Source organism: Saimiri boliviensis, chromosome 16 (assembly GCF_048565385.1).
Source record: "Saimiri boliviensis isolate mSaiBol1 chromosome 16, mSaiBol1.pri, whole genome shotgun sequence".
Classification (NCBI taxonomy): Eukaryota; Metazoa; Chordata; class Mammalia; order Primates; family Cebidae; genus Saimiri; species Saimiri boliviensis.
In genome coordinates, this window is record NC_133464.1 from 5,916,413 (window position 1) to 5,936,709 (window position 20,297).

Consider the following 20,297-nt stretch of genomic DNA (forward strand, 5'->3'; position numbering starts at 1 on the left):
ATTGTTGCACAGGTACACACGTGGCAGTGTGATTTGCTGCCTTCCTTCCCCTCACCTATAACTGGCATTTCTCTCCATGCCATCCACCCTCAACTCCCCACCCCCTGCTGTCCCTCCTTTATTTCCCTCCAACAGACCCCAGTGTGTAGTGCTCGCCTCCCTGTGTCCATGTGTTCTCATTGTTCAACATCCACCTATGAGTGAGAACATGTGCTGTTTGATTTTCTGCTCCTGTGTCAGTTTGCTGAGAGTGATGGCTTCCAGGTTCATCCATGTCCCTACAAAGGACACGAACTCATCGTTTTTGATGGCTGTGTAATATTCCATGGTGTATATGTGCCACATTTTCCCTGTCCAGTCTATCATCGATGGGCATTTAGGTTGGTTCCAGGTCTTTGCTATTGTAAACTGTGCTGCAATGAACATTCGTATGCATGTGTCCTTATAGTAGAACGATTTATAATCCTTTGGATATATACCCAGTAGTGGGATTGCTGGATCATATGGAATTTCTATTTCTAGGTCCTGGAGGAATTGCCACACTGTCTTCCACAATGGTTGAACTAATTTACACTCCCACCAACAGTGTGAAAGTCTTCCTATTTCTCCACATCCTCTCAAGCATCTGTTGTCTCCAGATTTTTTAATGATTGCCATTCTAACTGGCGTGAGATGGTATCTCAATGTAGTTTTGATTTGCATTTCTCTAATGACCAGTGATGATGAGCATTTTTTCATATGTTTGTTGGTCTCATGGATGTCTTCTTTTGTAAAGTGTCTGTTCATACAGAAAGATACTTTTAAACATGAAAATGATGCAGTGATTGAGAGGAATGAATTATAAGTTTTCATGATTTTGCAACCACAAAAGAAGGAAGAATTGAGGTATAGTTCTGAAGGATTCATGTAAAGAAAAATATCTGAACTAATGAGCAAATGGTTTGTAAGACAGATAAACAGAAATGTATTGAACCTGGAGATTTCCTAAGATCATCTTGGGCACTGCTTTTGCTGGTTATTTATTTTTTTTCTTGATGCATGTTCCTAGCGAAGAGATCATTGTAAAAAATCAAAATACTTATGCATTACCTTGGCTGTGCTGTTCTGTCTATAGCATGCTGCTGTTGTTTGGAAAGATGCTGTATGGGGAGCATAGAAGAGTTAACCATCAAACTAGGTGGCTTTTTGTATTGTTGAGTAAATAGAGAAAAATCTAAATGGGCACAAAAAGAAACAAGAACATATACAAAGAAAAGAGGAGAAATGCATATTTCTGAAATTGACTTTTTGCAAAACCAAAAATATAATGTAATTTCTTCATGTTCTCAGGAAAGAAAATTATCTGTGATGAAAGTATAGGTCATTATATAGTCGTAAAAGCAAAATTGAGAATAGCTGGCATAAAAAAAAACAGAGAAGAAAAGAACAAGTGGAAAGCTTAAAGAACAGGTCTGATATATTAAAAATTGAATTAGGTATCTAAAGAACATATTTGTAAACCAATCACAAAGAGGAGAGAAAAGAATAGATGAAAGTTATAAAAAAGGAGAAAAGATATTGAATGTATAATATATCCTTCTATGATATATAAGGAAAAAAATGAAAAAACTGAAGGAAGAGATGTAATCAAGTATATAGAGGACCAAAGCATTTTATGATGAGGAAAACATTACCATCTGACTTTTTAGAAGCAGAGGGCTTATCAAGGTTGAAGACAAAATAAAGAAATTATTTGCACCTGTTTGTAATTGGGTGATCATTTGGCTGACGTTCATATCTTTAATAATAGAACCAACAGAGTAGTACAAATTTAAAGTGGCTATAGGTTTCTTCATAGTTATGTAACAGACCAGAAAGATAACATGATATACACAATTGCTGAGTAGGAAATATTTAAACCAAAATGTCCATGCCCATTGCAGATATTTAGGATTCATAAAACTTAGCTTCTAGGAGTAGTCCTGAAAACAGTACTTGAAGCCTGAGCCATTTGAAAGATGTCAAAGTTACGAATATAATACAAGAAAACATCAGTCATGACTGTGGAAATAATAAATATCAAAATTTGTATTGTCAACTATAATGACAAAATAGAATGGTAAAGGCAAGAAGCTTAACAAAATCGTTTATGTTGTTATCACAGCGATAATTTACAATCCTAGATAAAATCAACAAGTGCCATTTTAGATGTTGGTTCAAAACATGAAGGTAGAGTCAGAGAGAACATTTATTTTCTATGAAAGGAACATATCCAAATTAATAGCATAAAAATTTTAATTCAATAATTCTTGTGGAATGCTTAAGTGGAGACATTCAGTTAGTAAACAAAATACATTATCTTTAAGAAGAAAATCAATGAGCTAAACAAGAAAAAATATTAAATCAATGGATAAAACAAGAAAACATAAGTAAGTTCCTCTTTGTCTTGGTGTTGTATTAAAAATGTGTCATGATTTTTACTATTTTGTCTGTAATTCATTGGGCTTTTTGAACCTGTGGATTTGTTTAATCCAAAGATCTGGAAAACTGTCAATTGTGTGTGTGTGTGTGTGTGTGTGTGTGCGCGCACGTGTGTGTGTATAATTAATACAAAAATATATTTGTATGTTAATTATATTATATAAATATAATTGAGAGTGAGTGAGAAACAGAAAGTGTGAGAAAGAGCGAGAGCTGAAGGGATGGCTTTATTATAGGAATTAGCTTATGTATTTATGGAGGCTAAATCTCATAATATGCTGTCTGCAAGCTGGAGACCCTGGAAAGCTGGTAGTGTAATTTAGTGCAAGTTTAAAAACCTGAGAACCAGAGGAGACAAAATCCCAGGGCAGAAGAAGATGATGTCTCGATTCAAGAAGAGAAAGTTCGCCTTTCTTTCCCCTTTTTGTTCTATCTGGGCCCTCAGTGGACTGGACAATGCCCACCCACATTCGTGACAGTGTGTAAATCTCTTCGCAAAACGCTCTTACAGACACACCTGGAAATTATGTTTTACCAGCAATCGGACACCCTAAGCCTAGTCAAGTTGAAACAGAAAATTAAATCTCACAGTTGGAATATGACTTCATTTTGCTTTTGCAATTTTTGGTTTTTACTTTACAGGGATGCCCTCAGTCCCTGTACACAATGAAGTCAGATAGGACAAAAGAATATTTCATAAGTTGTGTCTTCTGAGATCAGTTAAAAATTATTGACCTTCCAATAATAAGATAATTTAAAATGTAATTGAAAAATGTATAAGGTTTTCCATTTAAAAATAGAAATCTTTTTTTTTTCTTTTGTCTTTTTTTTTGAGACAGAGTCTCACTCTGTTGCCAGGCTGGAGTGCAGTGGCCTGATCTTGGTTCACTGCAACCTCCACCTTCCAGTTTCAAGCAATTCACCTGCCTCAGCTTCCTGAGTATCTGGGACTACAGGTACATGCCACCATGCTGTTTTGTATTTTTAGTAGAGATGGGGTTTCACCATGTAGTCCAGGATGATCTCTTGTGATCTGCCTGCCCTGGCCTCCCAAAATGCTGAGATTACACATGTGAGTCACTGTGCCCAGCCAGAAATCTTTTTTTGAAGATAAAAATGTATTTAAAAAATGATGTATTGAATTTCTGACCCTCAGTATGTCACAATGCAACCTTATTTGGAAATAGGATCTTTCCAGAGATCATCGCATTAAAATGAGGTCATTAGGTTGGATCCTAATCCAATATGACTGGTGTCCTAACAAAGAAGGAAAATTTAAATACAGAGACAGACACACACACACGGGGAAGACAAAGTAAGACACAGAGGGAAGAGATGGCCATGTTACTAGAGTGCTGCATCTACAAGCCAGGGTTGATGGCCACTATGGCAGTTTGGGAGGTGAGGAAGGATCCTCTTAGAGGCCTCAGGGAGAGCATGGCCCTGTTGACACCTTGAATTCAGACACCTGGTCTCCAGAACTATGAGAAAACAGTCACTGTTCTGAGCCACCTGTTTGATACTCTGCTACAGCAGTCCTGGGAAATGAATACATTTAGAGATTTAGATTCCCTCACCCCTACCCCTGTTTAGAAAATCCCTGCATGGTATTTCGTTGGGCTGTTTTTATGTGTTATATAACCTTCAGTGAGGTAGGCAGAATTTTCCATTCAAGCATGACCATGTTTAGACTACTGGAAAGGAAACAGAGAATGACAGTATTTTATTTTGATTATTTATTTTTAATTTTTAAAAAAATGTTTAACATTTGTGGGTAAGAACCTACCAACCAACAGACCAGACACAAAGATTGCCAAATGCTCTTTGAGGTTAATACTGTCACCAGTGGAGAATTACTGGGGTAAAATATATCACAATTGGCTTACACTGGCAGCATCATTATCCAGTGTAAGGGGTGGCTGTCATGTGTGTGTAGCAGTCTGGGAGCTGAGGAATGGGTGATTTATTTTGGGGGAAAGGAAGTGCCTCCGAGAAGAAATACATGTTTGTATGACACCTGATCAACAGCAATCTATTTGTACTATAGAAAGCACACACATACCATATAAATATTCTCATATCCCTTCCTCATTTCAAGCATATTGATTCAAATTCTGAATGGCATCTTGGATCTGGAATTACAGGTTTGATGTGAAACAACCAGGCAGGAGTCTACAGATAGAATCTGAAGAAGATGACAGGCTAAAGGGAGGCTTAGGGAGTGGTCATAAAAGTAGAAGAGCATAGGGAGGTTTGAGATGAGGGTGGCAGTAAGAGCACCTGAAGCAGCTGTCGCCTGTGGGAAGATTGTGAGTGGCTGCGAAAAGATTTAAATACTTCTCAGCAACAGGCACATGCTCCTCCCTCCTTGGTAGTCTTATATAGAGAAATTGGATAAACGACCTAAATGCTTCTAATATCATTTGATTGATGTGTGAGATTTGACTTATGTGTCAGGGAAAAGCTATACCAAGTCTCAGCTCCAAGGATACTTGTTAAGTAAACGATTGCTGTTAAGAACAGGAATGCTGTTTTCATCAAGATTACTTATATTTTTGAAGACACATCTTCGAACTAGAAAACTTCATATTAGGGACATGACATTTTTATATTTTCAGCTTTATTGGATGTCCATTCAAATGAAAACATATAAAGAAAATTCTATTTGAGCATTTTCCATACAGACAATACAATGTATCTTTTAGGTAGGATAATAATTATTATCAAGCATTTCAAACCTGTGAAAATGACTTTGAAGTTGACTTGAGCAAAAATGACTATTTTAGATCCAAAATGAAAGCAGATACCAGCACTTTTGTTGTATACTTTATTTCTTTTCTTTTCTTTTCTTTTCTTTTTTTTTTTTTGAGATGGAGTCTCGCTTTGTTGCCCAGGCTGGAGTACAATGGCCCACTCTCCACTCACGCAACCTCTGCCTCCTGGGTTCAAGCAGTTCTCCTGCCTCAGCCTCCCAACTAGCTGGGATTATAGGTGTGCAACATCAGCCCTGGCTAATTTTTGTATTTTAAGTAGAGACTGGGTTTCACCATGTTAGTCAGGCTGGTCTCAAATCCCTGACCTTGTAATCCGCCAGCCTCAGCCTCCCAAAGTGCTGGGATTATAGGCGTGAGCCACCGTGCCCAGATTATTGTGTACTGTACTTCTATATATCATAAATAAATATTTTACTTATCACATATAAAATTAAACATTTAAAATTATGATGTCATGCTTAGTAAGTTAGAAGCAGGCATTCCATTAACATAAAATGTTCAGAAATATTACTTGGCACAGGCCCTAATATTTCTATAAATATTAAAATATTTGTTTCCTGTTTTTGTGTATATTAAGGTTCTGGGCTTTTGTCTCTCCCTGTGTGTACTGCTGTGATTGATTTAGTGATGTGCCTGGAAATAGCACTAATAATTCCCTTAGCATATTGTAAGATGGTTACAGAATAAAGATAAAAATATATTGTATTTACCTGGCATTTAGAATGGAAATTTTTTAGCTCAGATCATATTGAAAATTAACCTTTAACTTGCAAACTGTTTAATATTAAGAAGCCCTATCTCAATTTTGGTTCTATTATTAACACTTAGTTCAAAATGTATACACTTTAAAATTAAACGTTATTATCCTTTACCTAAATGCACTGACACTTGTTTTTTAGCAAAGCATGCATAATTTCCCAAACACTGGGGCTTAGATGTTACATTAGAAAGTAAAATGACTTTTGTGTTTGCATATAAATGTATAGCTGGTAATCACTCTGTAAGGTTCTAAAGAAGAAGGTGTTTGTCTTTTAATTTGTGCAGCACTGGTAAGATCTCGCTGGGAGAAAATCACCAGCTTTTCAGAAAGCAATAGCTTTTCCTTGTTAGGCTTTCACTGTGTCAAAACAGGTCTGTGAAATCACTGGGCAGGAGCGCTCCCACGGAAGAAGGTGCAGCAGGGGGCTTGTGGTCGCGCAACATTGAAATTCCATCTTTTCTCTAAATCTTTATGACAGATTCTGGCAGCAATGATGTGGAATGGAGAGAGGTATTTGCTTACAGCGGGTGAAAAATGTTTAAGAGAGGAAAGAAAAAACTTTAAAATCTGAAGTCCAATAAAAGAGAGAGGACATCCGGGACCATCCAGCTGCACGCCATCTGCTCACAGGTGGGCAACTGGGGGTAACCTGCGTGCAATGGGAGACGCATGTTAGGCCTCGCTGTCCACACAGCCAGGACCCAGGTAGCGTGTAAGGAAGATGTGAACACAGACAAGCTGCACCTGCGTCATTCTTAGGCACCTGCAAAAGCAGCAAACACACTTAGAATGACCCAGAGCTGCACCTCTGTTGTCATGGTAAGAGGGAAATGCTAAAAACAAACAAACAAACAAACAAACAAAAACATTAGCCCTGGAAGAAATAAAATAAATGAAATGGTCTGGAAATTTGAGAGCAGTTTCAAATATTGTAAATGTACATACTTTAAACTTGCTTAGATTTTCCCCTTACATACTAAATGGCTCCTAATTTTCTACCTTATTGATGTAACCTATCCTATATAATAAAATTACCTATCATATATCAAGACACTAATTCAAGACTATCCAAAACTGTATTTTGGGAAGTAAAGTTAATTATATATTTTCTGAGGCCAAAATGCTTATGAATTAACAGACAAGAGAACATGGCTATGATAACTCAAGCTTTAGAACTTTTTGCATAGTAAACATACGAGAATATTTTCCCAATAATTATTTTCATAAAGTTTCAATATGGTGTCTTAAACCAGTTCTTAAAGTAAATCACTCTAAGATACTAGAAAACCAAATTCTTATTGAGTTATTTTTGTTATTGACAAGTTCATACAATCCATTAGTATTTAATCCGGCTACCTCTATTTTGCAGGTAAAGAAATGGAGATTTATTGTTAACAGAAGATGAAAGAGAGTGGAAGGAGAAAACTGAAGCACATTCTTGGACAAAAATAAAATCATTAAAATGTTAATAAAAGGTAAGAGGAACCATTGATTAATAGATTATATTGGAACAGATGATTCAAGAAACCCTCTGATATAAGATTTAGGAATGAAATACCACAACAATTCAGTATCAGAACCTAACCAGAGTTCTGATAAACATGTGTGTGTTAGGCTAAAATAATTAGATTGGCAGGGTCTGGAAGTGGAATTAGAGATGTATCAGCCAAGGAGAAAAATAACTTAATCCAATGCAAGAGGCAAGTAGTTTATTCCTTTAAGTGGAGTAGTTTTTCACCAAAAGCCTGTTTGTACCAATTATTCCAGTTTACATGAGCCAATCTCTGCTGAAGATGCTACTTCACCACCAATGTGCTACACCTTGCAGTGGGTCTGAGAGGTGTCCTGGCTGCCACCAGGCCCCTCCCTGGGCTGACAGCTGTTTAACAGCTCACAGCTGCAGAGATAAACAAAACGTGAGGATACACTGTGACCTGCCATCCCCTGTTCCCTGCTTCTCTGTATCCACAAGATGCAGTAGTGCTTCAGACAACTGCAAAATCCAAAGCAGAAAGTGATGTAAATGTTGAGAATAGATTCAGTAAGTTGTTGGTTTTAGTTTCACTCTTGCTACAACCCTGTGTGAGTACCTAAGTCTCAGAGAATGTAGAAAGGCTCACTTTAGTGCCTGTTGGTGATGGATGTATTGCAACCTTGTAAAATTCTTGTGGATTTCTCAATAATTATTTTTGTAATTATAAATTGTTATATGGGTCATGGTTTTAAAACCAAGCCCTTAAAGATGTGACAAAAATCAGTTTTGGGGTTTTCAAGGAGACCAATGACCTGTTACTATAAACACTGTAAAACTTGTTTCAGTTGGCAGGGAGTGGAGATTATTTGGTGAAAATATTATGCATTGCTAGGTAAGACATCTTAAACTCCTCATTTTTTTAAATCATTTAAATATTAGAAACAAAATTTATCTTTCTTTATACTCCCTTTATGAATTTTTCTCCCTCATAAACTCTTCAAAATTAAGAAGCATTAACTAACAATCTCATGTTCATTAAAACTAAAATAAAGCAATGGTGGCAAATAAGATTAATAAAAACAAATGCAAACTTGAACCCTGAAGTCTCATGTGGATCTCAGAAACACATTTTCAGTGCTCACTTAAATGGTAGTTTTTAAATAAAATCCTAAACCACCAGTGTTGAAGCACTCCAGTTAGAGAAACAGTTACCTCAAAGGTGTCACAAGATTCTTATATCAGAGATTTATTTTTCAATGTTTGTATTAATATGATATGTACAATTGAAGAACATGGTGAATGATGGAATTCAACTTTACTGACCCTTTTAACTCTGATAATCTAAGATGCAGAGAACTGATGGACTTTTGAGGATGCTTCGTACAAACAATAAAAGTTTAAAAAGACAGCACACACTCAAAATAAAGACATTCTCTGAGTCTAGGGAGGAGACACGAGCGGTATCTCTGTGTCCTGACAGAGCCATGGAGAGGAAACATAGCTCTGAAAGGAGCCCTCAGCAGCAGGTCCATGGCCCCGCCCGGCTGCCTCATTAGAGATTTCTGTGGCCCAGCAACGCTGCAGGGAGTTTGAATGGACCACACCAGCAGGCGCCACAGACCTCTTCGGGAATATGTGGACCAGCGATTGAGCACATGCTCTAACTGCCATGTTTCGGTGCTAGAATTTGGAAGTTTGTCCCCTGCAAACCTCATGTTGAAATTTGATCCTATTGTTGAAGGTGGTGCCTTATGGGAGGCGTTTGGGTCCTGGGGGTGGATCTCTCATATATAGATTAATAACCTCCCTGGGGAGAGGGGAGTTAGTTCTCACTCAATGAGTTCTCAGGAGAGAGCTCGTTATAAAGAACCTGGCACCTCCACTATTTTCCCCCCACTTTCTCTCTCTCTCTCTCCCTCACTCACTCTCTCTTTCTCTACCACACACTGACTCCCTTTTGCTTTTCACCATGAGTGGAAGCAGCCTGAGACCCTCATGAGATAGCCAGTCTTGAATTTCTCCAGACATCAGAATTGTGAGCCAAATAAACCTTCTCTTTGTAAGTTGCCCAGCTTCAAGTTGTCCTCCACAGCAACACAAAATGGACTAAGCAGTTGGCATTAACATAAGATATTTGAAATGTGTCACAATCCAAATATCTTGAATCAGGAACAGCTAAAGATGGAGTCATAAATTAAGCTGAATTATAGGAAATAAAGTTCTGTGTGCTGTAGATATAATATTATTAATACAAAGCTGCCTAAGTATTCTCCTCAGAAGATAAAGGAAATTGGGGGGATGGAACAAGCACTCCGGTAATGTCAGTTGGGAAAAATGATGAGACAAGTCTCAACCACTTTAGGAGATTCATTTGCCAAAGTTAAAGATGCACCCAGGAGACAGGTCTATGCCTTTCTCCAAAGATGATTTTGAGCGCTCCAAATTTAAAAAGTAAAGGGAGGGATATTGAGAAGCATACAATTTTCATGTAAGATGGGGGTAGAGAATATCGTCATTCATGCTTCTGTCTGGCTCAGTGAATATGCATTTTTTATGTAAGATGACACAGACAAAATGGAGCAGGCGAGTAATCAGATATGCATTTGTGTCTGGTGGGCCAGCAGTGATTGCACCTGTAAAGATGAGCTATCAGTTTGCGTTGTCATGGTGAAATTTTAACAGCCCAATAGGAATTTCTTTGTGGGCAAAATATGGGGGAGATGTGTAGTTTTTAATCTTATAGTCATCTTATTTAGGAACTAAAAGTGGGAAGCAGCTTTGCATGACCCAGTTTCCAGCTTGACTTTTCCCTTTGATTAAATGAATTTGGGGTCCCAAATTTAATTTCCTCTCACAGTAACATAGATTCATTTCAATGAGTCACTAACTAAGAGCATCCTCATTCATCTCAGGAAACTCGGTCATCTCATGATCCTGTTCCTCTAGATCCCTGAATTCAGTGCTCTTAGCTTTCAGTATTCTCTAAGGTAAAGGTCTAATGAACACATGCTTCTCAAAAAAGGACATTCATGCAGCCAACAAACATATGACAAAAAATGCTCAACATCACTGATCATTAGAAGAAATGTCAATCAAAACCACAGGGCTATAACATTTCACGCCAGCCAAAATGGTGGTGATTTAAGCCAAGAAACAACAGATGCTGGCAAGGTTGTGGATAAAAGGGAATGCAATGCTTTTAAATGATTGGTGGGAATGTGAATTAGTTAAACCATCATGTAAGACAGTGTGGCAATTCCTCAAAGATTTAGAAGCAGAAATACCATTTGACCCACCTGTCCCATTACTGGATATATACCCGAAAGAATATAAATCATTCTATTATAAAGATACATGCACAGGTATGTTCATTGCAGCACTTTCCACAATAGCAAAGACATGGAATCAACTCAAATAACCATCAATGATACATGGGATAAAGAAAGTGTGGTACATATCTACCATGGAATACTATGCAGCCATAAAAAGGAATGAGATCATGTCTTTTGCAGGGACATGGATGATGCTGGAAGCCATCCTCAGCAAACTAATGCAGGAACAGAAAACCAAACACTGCATGCTCTCACTTATAAGTGGGAGCTGAAAGATAAGAACACATGAACATATAGGGAGTGGGGGGAACAACACACTGGGGCCTGTCAGGGGCATGTGGGGAGGGAGAGCCTCAGGAATAATAACTAACGATGGGTTGTAGTAAATCTGTGCAGTAAATCACTATGGCACATACTTACCTATGTAACAAACCTGCACGTACTGCACGTGTACCCTGGAACTTAAAATAAAACTTAATGAAAAAAAAAGTTAAAGATCTACTTCATATGGTACTAAATTTAGGCAATGTCTCACTGTTTTTTCTTTTTTAAAACTCAATATGATATCAAGCTTACATTATTGTTAGAAATCTATTTGGTTCAAAAAAAAAATGTTACTTATCTATCTGCTGTCCACAATCCAAGAAAAAGCTCATCTGCTGGCCCATAATGTCTACTAACTTAATTTCAACTAACATAACTCGGTATTAATTCCAAAGAGAATACCAGAAAAATTATGATGCATTTTAGTGTCAGTAAGGGCAATTCAGTATAACTGAGATGTGTTTCTGATTGAATATTGCTTTAACGAATGAGCTTCAAACTGAGAGCTTGGATTCAAGATCAAGTTTCTGGTTTCCACAGAAAACCAAATAGTTTTTTTTTTTTTTTTTTTAAATCAGAGAGAGTTTAATACAGGGTATAGGCTAAACAGGTATGAGAGGACCAGAAGACTTAAAGGAACTGGTGAGTGAGACATTAAGAGCTGGGAAAAGAGGGATGAGCTTGGGATTAGAACCTACAACATTGTCTGAAGAGTCTGTGAACTGAGTCTGTGATGTCTTAGGTGAGATATTGCCTGGCTGGTGCTGGAATGTTTTGAGCTTGGAAGAGGCTTTGCTGAGCTGGGTCCTACATGTCTGAGGAGAAGGGCTTCTGAACAACTTTTGGAGCCTCAGTCTCTCAGACAAGGGTCACAGAATTGGAACCCAGAATTCCGAGGAAAGAGAGGTGCCTCTAGGCTGGTGTTGGTATTTTCAGAAATACCAGCACCAGCCTAGAAGCCAATTCTGGCATTAAGGAAGATATCTGGAAATAGAACCAGCTGCTATTAAAACCCAAAAATGCTTCCAAAGGGAAGGGTCATGACTGGGGCAAACCTGGTAGGAAAAATAAGACCTAGGAAGCAGCAAGCCCTCCTATGCCTCCTGCCTCCCACTCTCTCCCTAGCACCCGTCGGCATACGTTGACAGAAAGCTTGCTGGCAACCAAGCATAGTTTGCAGTTCACCCCCAGCATCACAGAGCAGAGAATCAAGAGATGGTTTGAGGGGGAGGATGTAATTATCTGTGGGGTCCTTCCTGCCTGCTGCACAAAGCCAATTGGCTGAGACTATGGCATTGCAGTAAAGGAAGAGTTTAATTGATGTACAGTCTTCCACACTACCTGGGAGGTGGAGTTAATACTTAAGTCGATCCCAATGAAAATTCTGAGGCTAAGGTTTTTCAAGGATAGTTCAGTGGGCAGGAGACTAGGGAAGGGAGAATGCTGATTGGTTGGGGATGCAATCATAAGGGTGTGAAAAGCAGTTCTTGTGTGCTGACTGAGCTCCTAAGTAGGAACCCCCAGAGGAGTTGCTGGTCCCAGTGGGGCCATCTGGTAGCCAGAAAGGCAAAGGCCTGAAAAGACATCTCAAATGCCCAATCTTAGGTTCTACAGTAGTGATGTTTTCGATAGGTGTAATTAAGGAAGCTGCAAATCTTGTGACCTCTGGAACAATGGCAGGCAGTCATTTCTCTCTCATCCTCCTAACCTGGAGACCTTTCATTAGTTTTATAAGGATGGTTTAATTTGGAGGAAGGCCTGTTATTATTTAAACTACAAACTAAATTTCTTCCAAAGTTAGTTTGGCCCACACCCAGAAATGACCAAGGGAAGTTAGAAGCAAGATGGAATCAACTGTGTCAGATTTCTCTTATGATTTTGCAAAGGTGGTTTCAGAGATAATAGCATACTATCCAAATAGCCAGTACAATCCACCATTTTGTATACTCAGCACCCATGTTGAACTTTCCACGTGTATTTTCACTTCCATGCAATGATTAAAGCAATTGCATTATTTTGCCTAATGAGAAGAAAGTATCTTTAGTACAAATGACCACTTTCTTCCCCTCTCTCAAAAAAAAAAAAAAGTCTTGGGGGATGGGGAGACAAAATAACAAAACAGCTTGCTGCTACACAATGTGGGCAAGCGGAGGAATGTGTCTAGGATCCAGGGGCTCCCTGGATCATGTCTCAAACTACCATGCCATGTAGGAAAAGTCCGTGGAAAGCTACAGCAGGCAGAGCGAGGCAGAGCCTCTGAGGATCCAGGCCCTCCAGTCATTGCACTGGGTATAGAAACCCATGATCTGAGGTGCCAGGAGGGGGCAGAGGATACATGGAATAGGTAAAGGAAGAAGGAAGTTATAAGTACTCATTTACAGAGGCCAGTACCGAAGCACCTGCTGAGAACATGTTGTGTTTGGCTTTCTGTTGTCATGTCAGTTTGCTGAGAATGATGGTTTCTAGATTCATCCATGTCTCTACAAAGGACATGAACTTATCATTTTTTATGGCTGCATAGTGTTCCATGGTGTATATGTGCCACATTTTCTTTGTCCAGCCTATCATTGCTGGGCGTTTGGGTTGGTTCCAGGTCTTTGCTATTGTAAGCAGAGCCGCAACAAACATACATTTTAAATAACAAAGAAAATTAAACAGGCATCTAAATAAATACTATTTTGTCTTTTGCAGCATCCCCAGCACATAACAGGGTCTCTGATGCCTGGTGACCACCCAATCAGTAGATGGTGAGTAAAGAATGTGGCACTGCTTTTGACATTTTAGGCTGTATTTTTATGATGTTCCATTTTCTTAAATGACAGGCAACTGAATTTTTCTGTTTTTATCAAGGCTCTTAAATTGATGTAAATACTGCTTAAGTGTGTTTCCCAGAAATATTTGAATTCTGATAACACAAATTCTCATAATTTATTTCTATATGTAAATATCTAAAATAAAATGAATTATAAATCTTATGCTTTACTAACAGGGTAAATTGGCACATAACCACATCACACCTGTGGATAAGGGGTCTGCATTTTTCCAAACCAAGAATCAAGAACCAAAATATTTGATCTCACATTTGAATGTTTTATGGAGGAAAACAAAATGTTTGAAATAAAGGCCACTTCTGAAACCAAGATTTGTATATGTAATTTTTTTTTTTAAATTGAGACGGGATATTGCTCTGATTGATACCCAAGCTGGAGTGCAGTGGTGCAATCATAGCTCACTATGCCCCAACCTTCTTGGCCCAAAAAATCCTCCCACCTTAGCCAGCTGAGTAGCTGGTACCACAATTGTGCACCACCACGTCCAGCTAATATTTTTATTTTTTGTAGAGATAGGGTCTCCCTGTTTTGCCCAGGCTGGTCTTGAACACCTAAGCTCAAATAATTCTGTCTCAGCATTCCAAAGAGCTAGTATTACAGGCATGAACCACTGTGCCTGGCCTATTTTTCATACTCTTAAGTGACTTCTCTTTTGTGTTTATGTTAATTATCCCAAATGTAAATTTAGTATTTTAGCTGAACTGTTAACACATTCAAGTTAAATAATACTGTATGTAACCTTCAGTTGAGACCTCCTCAGCTGGCTGAGACAATTTAATACTTAGCAGCTGCAAAATGAGAACGACAAAACAAAGTCCAAAGAATTCATTTAAGTTATTTTGGGACTAAAAATTTTTTTAAAAGGCAGTCAGGCAAAAGAACTAAAAAGGAGAGAGAGAGAAGAAAGAAACAAAAGCGGGGAATCATAAATATATACAAGTTAAGAAGTTTGGAAGACTGAATTCACAAAATTCCCAGGAAGCAGGCATGTACCCTCCCCAAGTGTGAGCTTGACTTAAGTTTTTTTAAAGTTTCCCCTCAGTAAGTGAATGTGATCTTATACTCTATACACTCAACTATGTCTATCAGGTGACCTAATTGCTGTCTTCTTTTCTATCTCAATTATTTAACTCTGAACTTTATAAATTAACTGTTCATTTGATAGCCTGATGTTTAAACCGTTACGCTCTCTTGTTCTTCCTAATTACTGCCCTTTTTCAAAACACACACTGTACAGTGTGTTATCACTAATCCCGTGTGGTTACTGAATTAAAATGCAATAACATTTAAAAATCAGTTTGGTGGCTACTGTATTAGGCAGCACAGATACAGAACGTTTTCATAATCTCAGCAAATTCTACTCTATAAGATTTATTTAATTTCACCAAGAAATGACTTGGCTAAAGACAGAGTAATGAGAGATCAGCAATGAAAAAACTGGGGAGAGAGCTTTCTCTGCAGAAAGAACAGCAAATGTGGATTTTGTTTATCCTCACAATCTCTATATGATAGGGATTATCAAGTTTATATTGAAAAGTGGTACATTGAAATTCAGAGAATAAAATAATTTGCCAAGGATGTTGAGGTTATTTAGCATTAAATATAGGACTTGAGCTTATCTAATTCAATGCTTATTATTGTACTAAGATGTATTTTCCTGGAAAAGAAGAAACACTGAGGCTGATAGGAAGATCTAGACTTTTGTGTGTGGGTGTGGAATGGGGGAAAGGTATGAGAAAGAGCTGTGCTGATTCACAGGCTCAGGCATCTTTTGATTGTGCTATTTACATATTTAGAAATCCCATTAGGGTTCCAAAGAAAGTAAATTTTCAACAGCTGCTGGGGTAGTGATATGAATATGCATAAGTGTTGTCCAAAATGTGAAAATGCAGCAAAAAAAAGTGTGTGGTACATTCTTTTAATGTCATGTGAAGCTGAAGGCCAGGGGAATGTTCAAGTCACCATTCAATTCACTGTTTCATATTGATGAAAGGTCTTCCACGAAGTTACCTGTCAACTTGTAGAGTTTTGTCTGGTAGAGATAAAAATGATTTCTCTCTGGAGATAACCTCAAAGATTGTAAGTATGGCCTGTTGGGGGCATTAATCAGTTCTGTGTCTGACTCAATAATTTTATCCCTTCATTGCCTATTTATATCTAGTTCATTGCCTATTTATATCTAGTTCAAAAAGTAGTTGAACTACTAGTTTTTGAACTGGTCCCAATATCTTACTAATGCCCTTGAATTACTTTTTGAACTGGTCCTAATATCTTACTAGTGTCCTCAATTAATGAATTTAATAAATTGTTGACATATATTTATCTCATTTTTTTTTTTGCTCACATGATATTCTATTGGATCATCATATTTTTATAATGTCATTTTAAAGCATATTTTAAAATTACACATTAATAGTTTTAGCATTTAAACAAAGAAGCTGATTGGACTCATCTGTTGGAACAAAGTACACCATGTTTCTTAGGAAGTGCTTCTCATGGACTGTTTAAGCTCAAATATATTTTTTCTTACACCCACTAAAAGGTGACTCTATCTTTGGGTCATGTCACTAAACATGGTGTAAATGTGATATCCGGAGGGGTGGAGGGTTGTGTAATAAGTGTCAGAAGTTTTGCTCATCTGTAAAATGATGGTCTTGTTACCCAATGTCATCCCTATGTGACATAGCTGAATTTCTACCCTGCTTATCTTTAAGAAACAAGACACCTGTGATCAAAAGTTTCCTTTGTAACCAAACTAACTGAGACTCATTAGAATCAAGATAGCTGACCAAACAACTTCAAGAAGACCTCAGTATTCATGATAATCTCATTTCCATGCTTAATGACACTCCCACCAGTGCCATCACAGTTGACAGTCACCATGACAATGACTGAGAGAAGCCATAAAAGGACAAAAAGGGAGGCAGCACTCCAGTTCCAAGAAGTTCACCACCTACTTCCAGAAAAGACACAAATATTATTTCTCTTGCTTTGAATGTCCAACTCCTTCATTAGAGAAGCCCTACATTTTAACCCCCTTACCTCTCACTAGTCGAAAAGCTCATTTATGAGCCATGGCTGCCTTCTCATTTCTATGGCCATCAAATAACGCCTACACTGCTTGATACTCACTTGTGGTTTTATGTATTGGCTTTGTGATACCAAACAGATGTCCCCCATACAAAGTAAACCACGTATCTTAGGCAGTGCTAAGGTGACCAGCTTTTTTTGGTAACAGTGTATTACAGAAAGTTCTCAATTATCTAAGTAGCAGGTTTATTTTGTAAACTATACGTGAGTTATTTGGGTAAAAGTTATAATTATTATTGATGGTTGAGACTATATTAGAAGCTGTAGTGACACAGACGTATAGCTGTGTATGCAATCTGTTAGGCTGGTTTTGTTTTCAGAAGAGAAAAAGAGTACTTTTGTACTCTTTGTAAGGTTTGGTATTCCCAGAATAGATCAGGGTGGTGACAAAGACCGAATGGATAAAGAAGTTGCAGAAGGTACACAGACAGGAAATGTTTCTTTGCTTTCATTTATAATAGCTTTAAATAATGAATCTGAAAAGAAGAAATGACACGTGTTAAATTTTGCCAGAGTTGGCTCAGTTATTCACAAGAAGTAAAGTATTTGTGAAACTTTGTTACCAAATATGTTACTAATGCAAAACCAGAATTTAGCTTTTCTGTTTTGCATCGTTAAAACTGTAAGCTGAGCTCAGAGTTCTTAACAATGAGTAATAAAGGTTATTAATTATCTTTGATGTAATCATCCTAGGTAGCAGAGATTCCATATCTCACCAGAATATTCCATCTGTTTAGCATTGACTTTACTGTGTCACTGATTATTCACAGGAAAAAAGAACTAATTTCTCTTTTAAATGAACTAAGGTCCCTTACAATCATACCCTCTGTTTCTTTGCTCCTTTCCATTGCTGAATGGTATTCTGTTGTTTGGCTATGCCACAGTTGTTACCCATCCCCCAGCTCAAGGACATTTGTTTCTAGTTGTTGACAATTATGAATGAAGCCACTATAGACATTCATGTTTAGGCTATTTGTAAAAATTGTTTCATTTTTCTTGGATAAATAAATATACAGGAGTAAGATTGCTGGCTCGTATGATGTATTAGTTTTCTCCTGTTACCATGACACATGAACACAAGCTTGGTAGTTTAAGTAACATCTATTTATTATTTTACAGTTCTCTAAGTTAGAAGTTCAACATAGATTTCACTGAGCTAAATCAAGGAGTCAGCAGGATGATGGTGTTTCTTTTTGGAGACTGTAGGGGAGAATCTGTTTCTTTATTTATTGAATTGTGGGCAGAACTCAATTCTTGCAATTATATTACTGAGATCCCCAACTCCTTTCTGGCTAGTAGTTGAGGGCTATTTCCATCTTCTAGAAGCATTTTTTTGCCTGTGAGGAATTATTATGCCAGCCACAGTTTTATAGTGTTAGATTTTATGTTTTCATCTATGATTAAATTTAGATAATTTTGTTCCTGGTATGAAATACTGATTGAAATTATTATTTATGGAGATATTGAATTGTTCTAGCATATTCATTGAAAAGACATCAAATAGATGTACAACACCAAGTATTGATGAGGATGTGGAGAAATTGAAATTCTTGTGTATGTATGGTGGGAACGTAAAATGGTGTAGCCTCTGTAGAAAACAATATGGCAGCTCCTAAAAAGTATAAACATAGAATTACCACATAATCCAGCCATTTCACTGTGAGGCATATACCCCAAAAAACTGAAAGCAGCGACTCAAACATATAGTTGTACACTCATGTTCATAGCAGCATTGTACACAGCAGCCAAAAGGTAGAAACAACTCAGGTGTCCATGAATAGATGAATAGATAACCCAAATGTGCTGTGTACAAACACTGATACTCAATCTTGAAAAATGAACATTCTCATGAAAGTTACAATATGTGTGAACCTTGAAGACACTATGCCAAGTAAAATAGGGCGGACACAAAAGGATAAATATTTATGATTACACTCATCTGAGATTCCTACAATAGTCAAATTAATAGAGAGAGAAAGTAGAATAGTGGTTAACAGGGGGTAGAGAGATAAGAAGAATAAAGTATTCCTATTTAACAGTTACAGACTTTGAGTTTGGGTTGCTGAAAAAGTTATGGAGATAGAGGTGATAGTTGCACAACAATGTGCAATGATTATCACTCCACTGTATACTTAGAAAGGATTAAAATGAGGAAAAAGTTGCCTTTTATCTCTGTGTTTCATTTTGGATACTTTCTGTCACTAGCTATTAAGCTCTCTGTTTTGTTAACAGTGTCTAATCTGTCCTTAGTATATGCAATCCATTTTGTATCTTAGACATTGCAGTTTGTAGCAATTTTGGTTTGGCTTTTTTTTTTTTCATATCTTTTCTGTCTGGACTTAACTTTTGTAATACATAGAATTCAGTTATAATAACTATTTTAATGTCTGTTAATTTTCACATCTGTCAAAATTGAAAGATTTTCCCTCCATTATGAGACATATTTGTCTGCTTCTTTACATGCTTGGTTATTGAATCCCAGAAGTTGTGAATTTTACCTTATTCAGTGCTGGAGGGTTTTAAACTCCTATTATTGACCTGTGTTCTGGGATATAAGTTGTTTATAAACTATTTGATCCTTTCAGATATTGGTTTTAATAACTGTTGGGCAGGAACAGGACAATGCTGAGTCTAAAGCCAGATTTTTTCCATTAGTGAGGCAAGACTGTTCTGCAAACTCAATGCTCTGTCCCACGAATCATGGGATTTCCATTCTGGCTGGCGTGAACAGGCACTATTGACAGCCCTGTGTAAGTGCAGGGCTCTATTACCCTTCTGAATACTCTTCCTAATGGCTTATATCCCTGGCCACAAGCCCTTTTCCCATATGCATTTGCGGATCAGACGAACACTCAATGGGAATCCTCCTCAGATGTCTGGAATTCTGCCCTTCTGGCCCTTTCTTCCTCCGCATTCTTTTCTGTAACACCCAGACACCGTGGTCTTCTTTGTCTCTCAGTTCCCTCTCCTTAACTCAGTGTGTCTGCTGGGCTTTCTCTTCCTACACCACAGCCTGGAAGCTTTCTCAAAACACAAATCTAAAGGAGTCATAGAATTTCTTTTGTTTGTTTCTTGTCTCTCATAATTAATGGCCTTTTCACCTGCTGTCTGAGGTGCTGAAAACATTTACTATATTCTGACCTGAAATGCAAGTCTTGATAAATTCTTTTTAAATTCTTGAGTATGTAGCCGAAGACCCACCAAATCTCCGGCCACTGTTTCTTGAAGTTTATTAGCTTGTTTTTTAAATTT

The 20,297-nt window shown here is 37.6% G+C and overlaps 1 protein-coding gene across 5 annotated transcripts in view; it reads left to right on the top strand.

Annotated features, from left to right (window-relative positions):
* LIG4 (DNA ligase 4) overlaps positions 1–20,297 on the top strand; it is a 185,263-nt gene that overhangs the window by 147,863 nt on the left and 17,103 nt on the right. For 4 of the 5 annotated variants that reach the window (XR_012514280.1, XR_012514281.1, XR_012514282.1 and 1 more), the window contains 3 exons: positions 6,473–6,624; positions 7,364–7,469; positions 13,816–13,871. The gene's annotated coding sequence lies outside the window, so the exon portion shown is untranslated. Of the gene's footprint in view, positions 1–2,685; positions 3,417–6,472; positions 6,625–7,363; positions 7,470–13,815; positions 13,872–20,297 lie in introns of those variants that run through there. The other variant, XR_012514284.1, reaches the window with a different exon arrangement.